At 29.4% G+C, this 14,917-nt stretch overlaps 1 protein-coding gene across 1 annotated transcript in view; it reads right to left on the minus strand.

The window, feature by feature from the left end:
- Nucleotides 1–13,866, minus strand: part of LOC119682683 (torso-like protein) — a 49,264-nt gene extending 35,398 nt beyond the window's left edge. The window contains exon 1 of the mRNA XM_038096176.1: nt 13,596–13,866. The gene's annotated coding sequence lies outside the window, so the exon portion shown is untranslated. The remainder of the gene's footprint in view (nt 1–13,595) is intronic.
- Between the last annotated feature and the right edge of the window lie 1,051 nt (nt 13,867–14,917).

Here is a 14,917-nt window from a genome sequence, read left to right on the forward strand (position 1 = left end):
AAAAACGCGCAACAACAGCCACAACAACAGCCACAACAGCGTTAAACTCCACAGACAAAACAAAACAAAAACAAAAACAAAAAAATAGATCAAATAATACCACACAAAAAAAAATAATAATTTTTAAAAATTATTTTGTTAGATGTCGCTCATGTCTATTTTAACCCTTTCAGTCCCATAAATGTTAACATCATTTGATAAATAATTAAATTTCGCTAATCGCCAGCGGCGGATGGGATCACTTTTAAGTGTAGGCGTTTCTTATCAACTATTTTTTGTCAGTCCCAAATGTGCACCGCTGTGGTTTTAATCTTCTGCACTGCGTAATCAGTGGAAATTACCGACGACTGACAACCGACACTTATGGACATCTGTTTTTGTTTGGAATTCAATGATTCTGCAAATTGACAGGCACAACATTGATTAAAATAAATGATATTGTACCTATTTTATTATACCCTACACTAAATTAATGAAAACAAATATAACTACACATTAGCACATAATTTCTTATTCCTCTCATTACTGAAATGAGGTCTCAGCCAGTTGTCTTAACATTTTTGAGAGGTGCTTTTAATGGATTCAAGTCTCACATTGTAAAATACTTAGGCAAGAGTCTTTTTTTGAGAAGCCCTGATTTGCCCATTGATTTAAGGGAAGTAGGGTTGCAATCCTCTTCAGGAATTAAACCAGGAAGTATGAAGCAGAAGAAATCCTGATACATACACTATTAGGTGTAAGTATAAGTTTTTTCTGTGTTAAATAAGGTCGAAACTGAGACAAACTGACGTACGTCATATTTTATCATCTCAAAAATTATGCATGAAAAAAAACATTTGCGGAACGCATTGCTTTTCTTATTTATTTAAAAGAAAAAAAAACAGTGGAATATCATCTCTTGCTGGTACCAGCATATGAGAAACACGCTTCATCGATTTAAAAGTGGCGTTTTCTATGTGAAAGATAAACTATCTTTCGCTATGGTTGATCAGAAAAGTGCGAAAATGAGCAATTGCAGGATGATGATTGTTATATTATTCTCTTTAATTTATTGGATGATGATCCAACTTAAAGTCAATACAAGAAACAATCAGCAGACTATTACTAATGAACGTCGAATACAATATTCTAAAATCATTTATGAAGTGCCTATTTAACGCCACAAGACGGTATCATTTATATATCAAATTGTGACAGGTTACGAAAAATGGCGGAGCCAGTCTTTCACGACCAAAGCTGAATTGCTCCAAGAAGAAGACGATAATAGATATACGCTGATATAGCGTATATATATGATCAGTTGTCCAGACATCGAGATGGTATTTATAACCATTTTATATTACTACTTTTTATAGCTCTATTTGTGTTCTGTTTACTAAATTTCTACAAAATCAATAAACCTGCAAGTCGACTGCAATATGTTCTCGATATTATCATGTATAATTCATTTTTCATAGTCCGTAATAGGTCGTGATTTAAAAGTTTGGGTTTATTTCCTTATGTTGCACTTTAAGTCGATCAACAAATTTTTTTGCGTTTATTTATTTGGTACTCAAATATCAAAGGTCTTTTCTTAGACTTCTCTTTTTAAATTTTTCCAAACTGTCATATGATTGATGTCTACTGGTTTCACTACCTCCTGACAACTTGGGTGTCGATCTTACTCATCCAATTGAAAAATATCACGGACTTTTATAATAATTAGTCAACCAAAGTGAAGCACAACTGTGATATCGAAACTGCGGAACGAAATCAAGCAAATTACTCGTGGGTTTGACGTTCACTCACAGCATCCTTAATATAAAACCCACGATTTTTTCGGTTTTTACAGTAGTTTCTCATATATCGTTTTTCTTCCGATATTTCACTAAATTTTAAATCAATATAACTTTTTACACAAGCTACGAACTACACAACTGTCTTCACAAACCAATGTAACCTGAAATGTTATCTTTTAAACATGTGTTCCTTTGACATAACTAGATTGGCGTTGCCAGATATATGGATACCAGATCCAGCTAGTATCGAAAAATGGCGGAAATTTATTTTGTCTTAATAAAAACCTAATAATAACCTAAGAACCGAACATAATAATAAATACAGATGTGTATAAGTAGAGCCATTTTCGATTCGTTTTAGAGGACTCTTGCCCCTCAAAATATTCTCTCAGTGGGTATGTTGTGCTGGGAGCATTCCTACTCAAAAATTAAGGATTACTTGTATTATCTCATCTCATCTCACTTATGTTTAAGAACGAAGTTATATCTACAGAAATATGTATACATTTAGATATTACATTATATATTAATTTAATATTAATAACTAAGAAATATAAATATTAATTTTTTAAAATAATTAAAAAATGGCACAAGTCTCTATATATTTGTGGCTACTTTCAAACAGTATGAACTATGCTCTCATCACAGCTTAATTGTACCGCATTCCAGCGCCGGTGTTGACTATCACTATTTTTTATTCAAATGAATTCGTATAGCTTTCCGCTGACTGACTGAGTGGATGACGGTAGCAGCAGAATTACAATTAAAAAGTCAGCATACGAAGGTAACCTAACCTTGTACGCGCATAAAAGTGCTTAAATCAAAATTCAACACCAATCATCATCGGCGGGTATTGACAGCGAGCGGCACGGCACATACAACCGACAGACACAGTATATGCAATCGCTTTCGGAAAGTCGCATCCGTAGAAACGTCATACGGGATGTTGGATTATGTACAAAGGCACTGAATTTATTTAAGTATTCAGTATTTACAATGTTATAAAAAGGGAAATAATTAAAAATAAATAAAAGAATAAAAAAATTATAAGAAGAAATATAGCGACGAGCGAAGAAAAACATTCAAAATTACAATTAAACGTGGCGGGTTGCGTATTTGTTTTCTCGCGTTTGTAAACAAAGCTGCGCGCATGTGCTGTGCGATGCCTATAAATTGTTACCTCAATGGAGTGCAGTGTAGGATTTCTATGAGAATTCGATAGGATCTCCAATTTCATTGAAGTAAATATTAAATTTCCTTGACAAAATAAATCAATACTGTCCTCAGGATATGGAATTTTAAGGAATTTCAACATTGAAGAATGGAGCGTCAAGATTCTAAATCAATATTATTAGAACATTTATATTGGTACATTCTCATCAACACTTAATTGAAAACAGATTTTATAATTTATATTCAAGTAAAGTCCGAGATCACACCAATTAGTGGATAGTTTATAGCTTCACTTACATGATAATGTTTCTGTTGATTTAAAAGACGTTTGGAAACCATGCCAGGAGAATAAACCTTCTCTTCAGTAACTCCTGCCCCTGAATGTAAATTGCTTAACATCTACTTTGTTACTGTTCAATATATGCACAATGCAGACTTAATATTCAAGCAAAATACAATGTGTACATTGACTAATATTTTTTGGTATTATTTTCAATAAGACACAGATAATTTGAAGTTCGCAGCTAATTTGAATATAACATGTATTTGCATTCGAATACTTGCCAAAATGTTGTCAGTGTAGACGTCAGTGTAGATTTCTTCTTGATACTAAGCTTAGGCTTTAGTGAAAGTTCCAAATGGTTATAAATATTTCAAGTTATATTCAGTAATACACCTAAGTGGATCTCTAGAATCATTCTAATAACCTACCAGAACATAAAACTACTTCGTAAACTTAAATAAGTGGCTCTCTAAAACTATTCTTATAAGCTAATATAAAATAATACTGGTTAATAGACTGATTATGAGCGCATCTCTAGAACCTCACATTAACTTATATCCTGACATAAAACTAGTCAATAAATCTTAAAAAGCGAATGTCTAGAGTCCAACATAACCTAATAAGCTAAAATAAAACTCTTCAATAGACTTTAATAAATGAAACTCTAGAGTAATCTAACATAACATAAAAAAAGTTAGTACTTATAAAACCAAAATTCATGTGGTTTCCGTCACACGTTAGCAGAACTATTTAGTTTTTAATAATTTGAGGAAACATATATTCCATTGAAATAACTGAGGACTTAGATTATATAAAAAGCTAAACTTATTCGGTTGGATTAAATCGGCATAGGGGACTTTCAGTATAGAAATACGAAAATAATATTGACATGTTATTTATCGAAACATACTTTACGTACAAATAAACATAGTAAAAAGAAAAACGAACATTCTTATATTCTTACTCTAAAAGCACTCTTACTCTTATTCTTACTCTTAGTGTAAACTATAGATATGTGATAAAAGAATGATTTTAATAAGAATGAGAATGGTTTTAATAAAGACAACTATTTTGAACCACACTTTCTACAACACAAATTATCAATCTAGTGCAGTTTTCGGGATATTCAGCTTTAAACGCTATCCGGATAGGCTAAATGTTGTTACTCTTCGTTTAGATAATCAATGAAAAAACTACATATTATATTAGTTGACGTTAGATGAAATATAGAGTTTTTGTTCATGTAAGCATTCAAAATAGTTTCCAAGTATTGTTTAACAATTACATTCCGATATCTCGAGAAGTAAGCTCCAATATTAGCTTCAATATGTAGCCTAATGGAAAAAGGTACTAAGTTTATGGAAACTCATTGAAATCTAGTTTCAAATTTGTGCAACCGGGTAATCACACCAAATATTGGCAAATAAATCATTTCAATTTTTATGTGCGAAATAGAAGTTATATATTTATATCCCATAGACAAAATGAAAATAATCACTTAAATAAGTTTTATTCTGTTCGATGACCTGATGACCTTTTGCCTTGTTTTAAGTGTTTCCACGGTCATAGAATTTCATTTTCTTATCAGTAAAATACTGAACAAGTGTAAACTGATGTCATCGATACTACTGGAACTATTTTCATTTAACACTTTTTGTAAAAGTTTTTAATATTAAAAAATAAATTAATGAATAAATTAATATTCGATAGGGCAAGTTGGCAGCTATATAGAGAATGGTACACTCCCTCCCAAAAGATCTACAGTCATTTCATACGTATTACTATATGTTAGATCTACATATATATGACTTTTTGTAATCGTGGTCAAACTTCAACAAAAGACAAAATCCAATTACGTATAAAAAAACCTATTTTATAATTACTCCTATACCTATATTATAATTATAATATAATTACATTTATAATCCTTATAATTAATTAATTAGTTATATTTATAATTAATTATAATAATTAATAATATTTATAATTACATTTAACACAAAAGAGGAGTATAATGACGACCAATATTTCGACAACATTAAGGCAGATTTTTAGAAGAATGGTATAGAAACTGAAGAAGGTCTATGTTTGTAAGACCTATATGGAACAAAATTGTTATTTACTCCTGCTTTCTGTTAATATTTATTTTAAAATTTATAAATCTTAATAATATAAATATAAGAGCTAAAAAAAGTTGAAAAAATATATTGTTGGTTAGTTGATTTCAGTGGCAGATTAGCAGATATCTTTCCACTGTCCACTAAGAAATGCGTAGTTTCTCAGCGTGAGACCATGTCCGCCCTACGGCTTTCTATTGCTGAAAGCAGAATCATCGTATATGACAGTATAGTTGAAAGGATATTATAGTCAACTGGAAAGCTCTGCATAAACTGCTATAAATTATTCGGAAGACTGCTATTATTAGTCATCCGTAGAAGCCAGGTACTATTTAAATTTATATCGAGATATATTTAATCATAGCAAAAGAGTCATAGCAAACAATGAAATATCTTAAATATAAGTTATGAAAAGTAAAAAAGTCATATTTACTCTTCTAATTATTATTAAAATCAAACATCTACGAGTAAAAAATAAGTAAATGTTTCACGATATCAATCGATCTTTAAATGTTCAATAGTTACTCAGCGGAAGACAATTAAAATGAAATTAAGCTGTAAATTTCGGTCGAGGTCTTAGTAAACAAAAGTCCAAATTCTTTTATTAATTAAATAAATTAACTAATAACGTTTATGCGAATATTTGTGTAAAATCGATCGCCAAAAATAAAAAGTCAATTTAATTAAATATTCACAAGACTTTAAAATCGCAATATTCATGGTATCATGACATCGTCCGGCAATCCAAAACTGTTATACGGAAACAACGAAAACTGAACTGAATACTAGCAAAATATCTTTACTATACATGTATTTATAAATGTAGATAGATATATTATGTACTTTGTATCTATCTATATTATGGTTTTCACCTCTAACAGCTGTGACAGATCTATCAAGAGAGTTATTTTGATTTCAGCTTCGTAATACTCGCAGCATTGAAAGTGCAATTAAGCGAACGCGATGTAGAAACTAGAAACTTGCCTTCATATACATAAATTATTTTAATTATCAAACTAATTTTTAATAAAACATGTTTGAGTCTAACTTGTGATCTCATACACTAACATATATGTCTACATTAAATAAATATATAAAATTAATATATTAGAAAGGTGTTTGAAAAAAATGTTTAGAAACACATGAGTAGAAGTTATTGGAAAACATCTATTGGTAGTATTTGTTGAGCAAGTCATTTGGAAAGAAGATTTGTGGTTCCATAAAAATAAAAATTTCCTATGTTGAATAAGAGAAGCAATGAAATAACAAAAAAGAAACTTTTATCTCAGAGTATTATTAACCAGATGTAAAAAGTACAAAGTTTTCTAATAATTTTTTAAGATATTTTTTACATAATTTAATAATGACGTATAATATGTTTATTACACGATTAAAATGGAAAACAATGAAGAAGGTTTTGTTGATTTACCTTCTTCTTTTAATTGTATAAATGAATTACTTAATCATATATTGTAAACAGCAACGCAGCGAGTATCACAGCTTTTTGTCGACCCCGAAAAACGTATATTAATATAATATATAAAATATAGTTATACTCATTATGGCGATAATATATAGCGCCCTTTCGAGAGTCACACCTGTGGAATGATAAGTTCACTTTCTACCTATTGCTACGCTATTGATTTCATATGCTATATACCAACATTTAGTGAGATTTTAATTTGATTTATATAATTTATATAATTTGATAATTATATAATTTCAAAGATTATTAACAATAATTATATTCTTCTAGTATAATATGTAAGACGCAATTTATCATTAATTTATCATTTAAAGATTATTCCCATAAAATAGTTAATAAACTTCTTAGAGATTATTCTTATTTCTAAATCTAACGATAGAGTGTTCAAATTCCTTTAGTCATATTATTATGAAGTAGAAATAAGCGATATTGTGCTCTTAATCGGATTTTAATAGATGAATGGCAATATCTAGTTGGTCTTATTGTACAAAAAATACAAACATTTGAAGATTATTAAAACAAACTGCGGAGTATTACATATATATATCAACGCAAAGCATATGGCGGACCGTGAAAATATTCAACTTGTTTTACAGAAACAGTCACAAATATTTTTAGAAAAAATAATACCATGGAATAGTGTTTCGTTACCTATACCGATATCAATATTTTCTCAAAGCATAATATCGTTAAAGCATATCTGTCCAAGGCAGTAAACCACAAACCATAGGTTGAGAAATGGCGGTATAGATTGTATTTAGAACTATATACATACGAGTATATATTATATAGATATATATATCTTATATACATTTATTACAAGTTTTTCTCAAAAATTATTTAAATATTTAAAAAAAATCAATTTTGAGCCATTATAATTTCTGAACGCATTTTAGTAAAACAAAGAGTTGTTGCAACTTATACGAGGGCTGCTTTATATATTTCTGGCCTAATAATGAAAATGCGAATATTTATCATGAAAAATTGTATTCTCCAGCCTGATTTATACATTTTTGCATGCGCTCAAACCAATTGTCGAAGCACTTTTTCCACTCCGATTGAGACTTAGTGTTGCCTAGACCAGAAATATGTATAGCAGCCCTCGTAGAACAAGTCAAAATTAAAGGAAGAAAGAAGGTATTAGAATAAAACAAATGTCGTAGTTGCGCAATATTTAAGATTAAAATGGGTTTAGAACTGTGGGACAACTAATGCAAATTGCACGAAATATAAAAGATTACTTCAACTTTATCCCATATACCTATGGTTCTTTATAAAGTACGATTTAGTGTTAGAGTATTAAGATCTAGTTTATTAAGAATTAAATTAATACTTAATGATACACCATGATAGAAGATATCATAGCATCTACATATACATGCTATCATTTGTGATAATAAAACAATAAACAAATAAAAAAGTAGATGATATTAGACAAAAACTCATAGGACATTTAATGGATTCCACTTTTTATCTGAACACTTTTTGAGATATTAGCTCTAGGTTTTGTGGGTAGACTTTTCTTTAATAGCCCGTATCTCGATAAGTATTGAAGACGGACAATATGATTTTTTTTAATTCTCGTACAAAAAAATCAATTTAAAGTTAAAGTATTTTGGTCTAAAACACCGTATATACTGAGGTAATTAATTCCAATATTGAACATATTTTTATCGAAAAAAAAAACATAAAATCTTTAATTGAACTTACCTCATTTAATTCATATATTAAATACATTTTTCGGATATAACAAAAACCAAAAGCCTTAACCTTCTTTCCAACTTATGATACATTGACTCCATATACAAATATATAATGAAGACATTATTTCAAAAATATATTCTTGAGATCATAAAAGCAAATAAAATTGTTCAAGCGCAGAGATATAAACAAAATAAAAATTTTATTTGAATTGTGTTTTGAATTCTTCAATGAAAAATAACTGAATTGAAAAATTTATTTAAAAACAATACAATAATTAAGCATCAAATATTTACACCCATATATTGCAGGGGCGTATAGAGAGACTCATTTAAGAGGAGTTTTTGAAAACTGATTCAAAGTCTACACGAAAATATTTAATTAGAAAAAATTGTTTGTGTTGGATTGTATGGGTAATATGATCAAGGATAACAGAGGGATTGGATACCGTTACTGATATATTATAACACTGAAATAAGATTCTAAATATAAGTAGCAGTAATAAATCATATAGTAAAGATAAAGATATTTAATGTGGTACTACAAAAAAATTCGCTTAACTGAATAGTGGATTTCTTTAAACTCCCTTTATTCCCTATATCAGTCAGTTGCTTTAACTATGGTATGCAATGGGATTTGGTTTATCTTACAAAACCTTTAGTGCTCACAAAAACCATATAAGTGCTGTGTCACAGTACTCTTAATGTAGTTACAAGTATATTAATACTTAAAATGCATCGTATTATGTTGAAGTCATTGTTGACAAACTGTTAAGAAAGTTTAATATAAAATGGTCGATGTATTTTCAAGATCTTTTGCTTATGACTCAAAAATGCAGACCTATTTAGAATACAAAGTTGTTACGTGTATAGGTTACTCACTTCATGAATTTGATTTGGCAATACCATTGCTATAATATATGTTAAGCAGAAAATCGTCCACGGTATTTTGTTTAGTTCAGAGTTTACTTTTTTACGACATTAACCTTGTAATCGAAAGAATATACATTGAATAACTGCTAGGACAGCTGTTTTTAGACAACTATTTTTCGCTTCTTAACTTTTTTTGTGATGTAGAATATGTATAATCACCAAACTCTCAACAATTTGCCATAAACATCATCAAAGTCAAAAAGGATTACTTTGTTTTTAAGCATGGAATGATATTACATGTGCTCATTGACAGTTTGCAAAAATATATATAGAGTACAAACTATATAATAGCTATATATAGCTCTGCAAAATGGGAGAAAACTATGTCATCCTACGTGCACGGTTGCCACTTGAACATTTTTTGCTGTACCAAAATTGGTTTAAAAAGGTACCATTTCTGTAAAAAAAGGTCCAAAATTTTTTTGGACCTTCTTATTTTTTCGTTCCGTGTTTTTCATAGTGTTATAAATGAACAAAATATAAAATAGTGCAAGGTTGCAATTATAAAAAAAATTAATTTGAAATATCCACAATAAAGTTGGGTCGTCAAAAATGTACCATTTTTTGAACATGAGTACCAAACGAAAAAAAAGTACCATAAAGTGGCAACCGTGCTACGTGTCATTGACCTACTGTAAAAAGGAAAATACAAGTTTTTAAAGTTCAAAAACTCCTAAAAGAGCTGCCATACTTTCTGGATTAACCGCGTTAATTCCCTTCAACTTGTACGGCCGAGTCATACCTTTTCTACATTGTCTATGCGATGAATGATACAACATTATATATTCTAAGATTATTTTCCAAATTTATGGTTTGTAACGTTAATTGAATTTCGCATTGCTAGTATTAATTTATTTCTTAAGTATTCCTTAATTAAAATTTTTATGACCATAACTTGATTCCTATAAAAATTTTAGAAGAAGTTAATTTCACTTCTGTAAAGCGGAATTTATTTCATATTTTATATTTTTAAATTGTATTTTTTTCATATACCACCTTCTATATCTTTTTGTATCTTCAATTCCAAAAACTAATAAAAAATTAATAAATCTATTACTTGTTTTATTGAGCTCATTTTCAATAAATGGGAAAGTGTCAAATATCTTTAACAAGCATCGCATTATTGGCAATAAAAAGATAGTATTTCATAATTAAAAATATAACAACAATTTTTTGCTTACATAATGGACAATAACAATATTAACAATAATAGTAATGCTCTATATTGATATGTAGAGCTCCAATGAATACTTATTTTGCAATTCCTGAAATAATTTAATAAGTTAAGTATAAATATAGCTGAATCATGTCACCTTGAGTGCGAAACAAAATAGTTTTCGCATTCTTTATTGAGATACTTTTTCGTTAAAGTGAAGATTGAAATGAAATACGGGTAAATATTTTTAATAGTAAGAAAATAGGATTTAAAATTAATAAAATTATAAATAAAATGGTTATCAAAATAACAGAAATGAAATATAATTAAAATGTATTCCCCACCCGTACTGCATCATTATTAACTAATTAATGCATTGCAATCAGACTAGATAAAAAAAAACTATATCTGTAGTAAAAATAATATCCATCAGTAAAATTTTTCACCCGCCTACTTTTCAATGGGCCAGAATCCAGTGATAACTGCTACCAGTCTATAAACATTCCTTTAATATCTGTTAATCAGCATTAATGTTTGTTTAAGATTGAAATCCTGCCTTAGTGTGTAACAAGTGCTATATATTGCAGGACTCTTATATCAATAATCCACTATTTTAGAGTGTTTCGTATTAATGGAACGTTCGACCACATTAAGTAGTGTGAGCATCTTGTATGGTAGATCGTTTCTCACCAGTTAATCGTGTATTTAATTTCTCTTTATATTTGGTTGACCCGGAATGAACTTAAATCAGAGAATTGTTAAACCATTCGTTTAAGGTTCTTAAGCTTTTTTTGTTTAAGCACTAACCGCCACTTTGTTCCACTAATTATGAGTTTGTTATAGCTGAATTGAGCGCAATATTTGAATTATAGTTCAGCTATAAACTAATATAACAATACAATTCTGGATCGTATGTTCTGTGATTGGCATCCTACATGCCTACCCAATTGCAAATATTTTTGCTTGAAAGACATTAGAGGAGTTGAGTTGGGAAGGCAGCGAATTTTGATTTATGGATATTGATTGGTATGTTAATAACTTTTTGGTTACAATGGTAGTTTATATGTCAATTGGTATCCAATCAATAGTCATATTGTTCAGTTCACTACTCTCATTCTGAACAGAAACTGGACATAATATAAAAAGATTTTCCTTTAATATATTAGAGTCTGTGAGACTTTGAGTGCCATATAGCTATCACATCCAAAATGTGTTTATAATATAGTTATTTCTTATAGTATAACAATATAGCAAGGATGTTAATAACTAAAAAACAGTTCTAAAATTGAGGAAAACATTTTACTGTTAGTAAATATATTCTTAACAAATTTAATAATTAAGTCGCTTTCCAAAAAAAAAAGCAAACCTCATTTGTATTATGTATTGAATACTATCTTCACATCTCACAACCATTCAAATGTCTACATACGTGTATAAATGCAACATGATGAGATACAAATAAGTACTTATATATTTTATTGTCATCCAGAGTGAGGTGTATTATATTCGCTTAATATACTATTTTATATTGAATAAATGTTAATATGTCTAAAAAATTAACCAGACCGAATTAATCAATAAAATGTTTATACAAGTATATTAAAGAGAGCAGTACACATGGGTGAATATTGTTCATTTGTTTAAAGAACCGCAATAACATTCGTAATTACATTGCAGCAAAAATAATACTTGTTTTTAATTATAAATCATTTTTAAAAAATATTACTTTTAATTATAATTAAGTACGAGTAAAGCAATCATTCCCTATTTCAGCAAAAAGTGTTTGTAAATTCGTTTTTAAATGTGTAAATGAATACTATAATTCACGACTAAATGAAACCGCACAAATCGTCAAACTACAAACTAAAAACTGAAAATGAAAATAAATAATTTTACAAAAGACGAAGCTGAAAAATTATTGATAATTAATTTAATGATTAACAACAACTGTTTGCAGTGGTTTTTTCTTTTTTTTTTTTGTTTAAATACTCAAACCACTTGTGTCAGCTGCTGTATCTGTTGCTGCTCTTGTACCTTCTGCTGTTGTTACTGTTGTTGTTGGGATTGACTGCAACTTCAACAGCAACAAGTGTCTCACTTGATCTGACAACAGAACCAAATAATACAATATATATTGGAGAATAGTGCCATATAGAGAGCACATCTCTAGAGACCTAAGTGAAAAAGAAAAGAAAGACCGACAATCTGAGCTTCAGAGAATCAATAAGCACATTTTGTAGCTCTCGCGCCTAATTTTAATTTGTTGTACGAAGTATACTGGTTTGCCTTATCACACGATTGCCTTGCTTTTTAATTGTACAAACCAATACAAACCAATACCACCAAGCTATCTGCTAGCTGTTAGCTGTTAGCTGTTGACTGCTATCTGAACTATTGTATCTGTCCGCTGACCAGCAGTTGCAACGCATACCTAAAACCCACGAGACCAGCAAACGGAGTAAGTCAACCGAGCCGACCGAGTCGACCAGCATAATTAAGTTAACAATAATGTTTAATGATGGCAACATGTTAAAGGTTATAATTTACACGTTCTGAAGGCAAGGAAGACTCATCGCCCATTGTACATAACCACACTCACGTATAGTGGTGCATAGTTGCATGCATAGGTAGAAGATATTCGTATAAAGATACATACATATACGTACGTGTTAACAGATACTTTTCGTTTATGCAATTAGATACAAGATACAAAACATTGTGCACAAACAAGCTAAATACTTTACTAAATACTTCAAATTATTTGTTTTATCTCTTTTTTCTGTTTTTTGCTTTTAAATTCTTTTCTATCATTTTTGTTATCATTCCTTTTTTGTTCGCTGTATTCAACAAGTGAACAAATATTTTTTTACTAAAAACCAATACTTCCGGCATTAACAATTATTCGGTAAAAATATTGATAAAAAAAAAATACTATAAAAAGTATTTAAATATGCATAATCGCTTCATACCGTTTCAAAATGACAATTTAATTAAATTCCGCACATTTAATACACATTCGTTACTTTTGAACGGTGGGCATTCGGTGCGTAATTGATTATTCACATAAAATATATATTTTTCGTTTATTTTGTAAAATTAACTTTATTTTGGTAAAATATATTTTTCAATTCTTTGTTAAGAACTAAGCTTAGTTTTTATTTCAAAAAAAAATTCTGTAATCAATTCAACTGATTTTGATTAGCACTCACGCAACCGCAACGGATTCGAATCCGACGACACCACACGCCATACACCAAATAACACGATCAACTAAAGCGCTCAGCCAAAAATCCAATTCCAGCTAGAAAACTGACCAGCAACATTGCTCATGCGAATGCAGTTGTGTTCATACACATGTCGCTAGCAGCATGTTGCTAACATTTCAAAATGTTTATAAAGAATTTAAACTTTAATCAAAAATAATTGTATTCAAATTTTTAACAGGTTCTATACAGTTCATTTTTTTATTTTTTTGTTTATGTTTTTATTGTACTTCTGATTTATCTCACGTCTGTTGAAGTTTGTGGTTAAACAAGTGCTGTGTTTTTTGTTGTTGAAGTTGTTTCAAATTTAGTTAATATAACTAAATGTGAAACGGTCATAAAGCGTTAGGTATAAGCATCACCACTTCCCGTTGCGTGCCACTTTAATGTCAAACACGCCAAATACAAAGTTAATAATAATATTACAATAATTATTCAATTGTAATTAGTTTATAACAATCAACATGAGAATGAAGCACGTTGTGCATGGAAAATGAACCCAATGAGCATTAATTGTTTAAAAATGGGAAACTATTTGAACAAAGCAACAAAGCAGATCATTAAGCAAATAGTTGATTTAAATAAACTGCTCCCCTACTTATTTCCATACTGATGTCATATATGGTAAAATACACATTCGGGTTATAATTTAAGTTAACTTTTCTGTCGGTGAAAATGTTTGTGAAACTTTAAGATTTTTTAGAACTTTTTACAAATTAGAACTTTCAAACTTTCAGGTTAGGTTAGGTTATACTAGCGATCCTAAAGATTAACTCAGATTACTCAGATCTATTAGCTTATTGTGTTACCATAGGTTTACCTATGGTAAAGCCTTTGGTAAAGCTTAAAATGTTCTTTAGAATTAGTTCCTAAAGTTGGCTAAGATCTTTGAAAAATGAAAGACTATTTATGGATGTAAAGTAGATTGAACTCAAGGACTTAAAACAGTTTGACTGACCGATAGTAAGTGTATATACCTATGAAATAACGATCATCTCTTCCAAGATGAGATAATATTAAAGATGAGA

The sequence above is a fragment of the Teleopsis dalmanni genome, chromosome 2 (genome assembly GCF_002237135.1).
Source record: "Teleopsis dalmanni isolate 2A chromosome 2, ASM223713v2, whole genome shotgun sequence".
Taxonomy (NCBI): domain Eukaryota; kingdom Metazoa; phylum Arthropoda; class Insecta; order Diptera; family Diopsidae; genus Teleopsis; species Teleopsis dalmanni.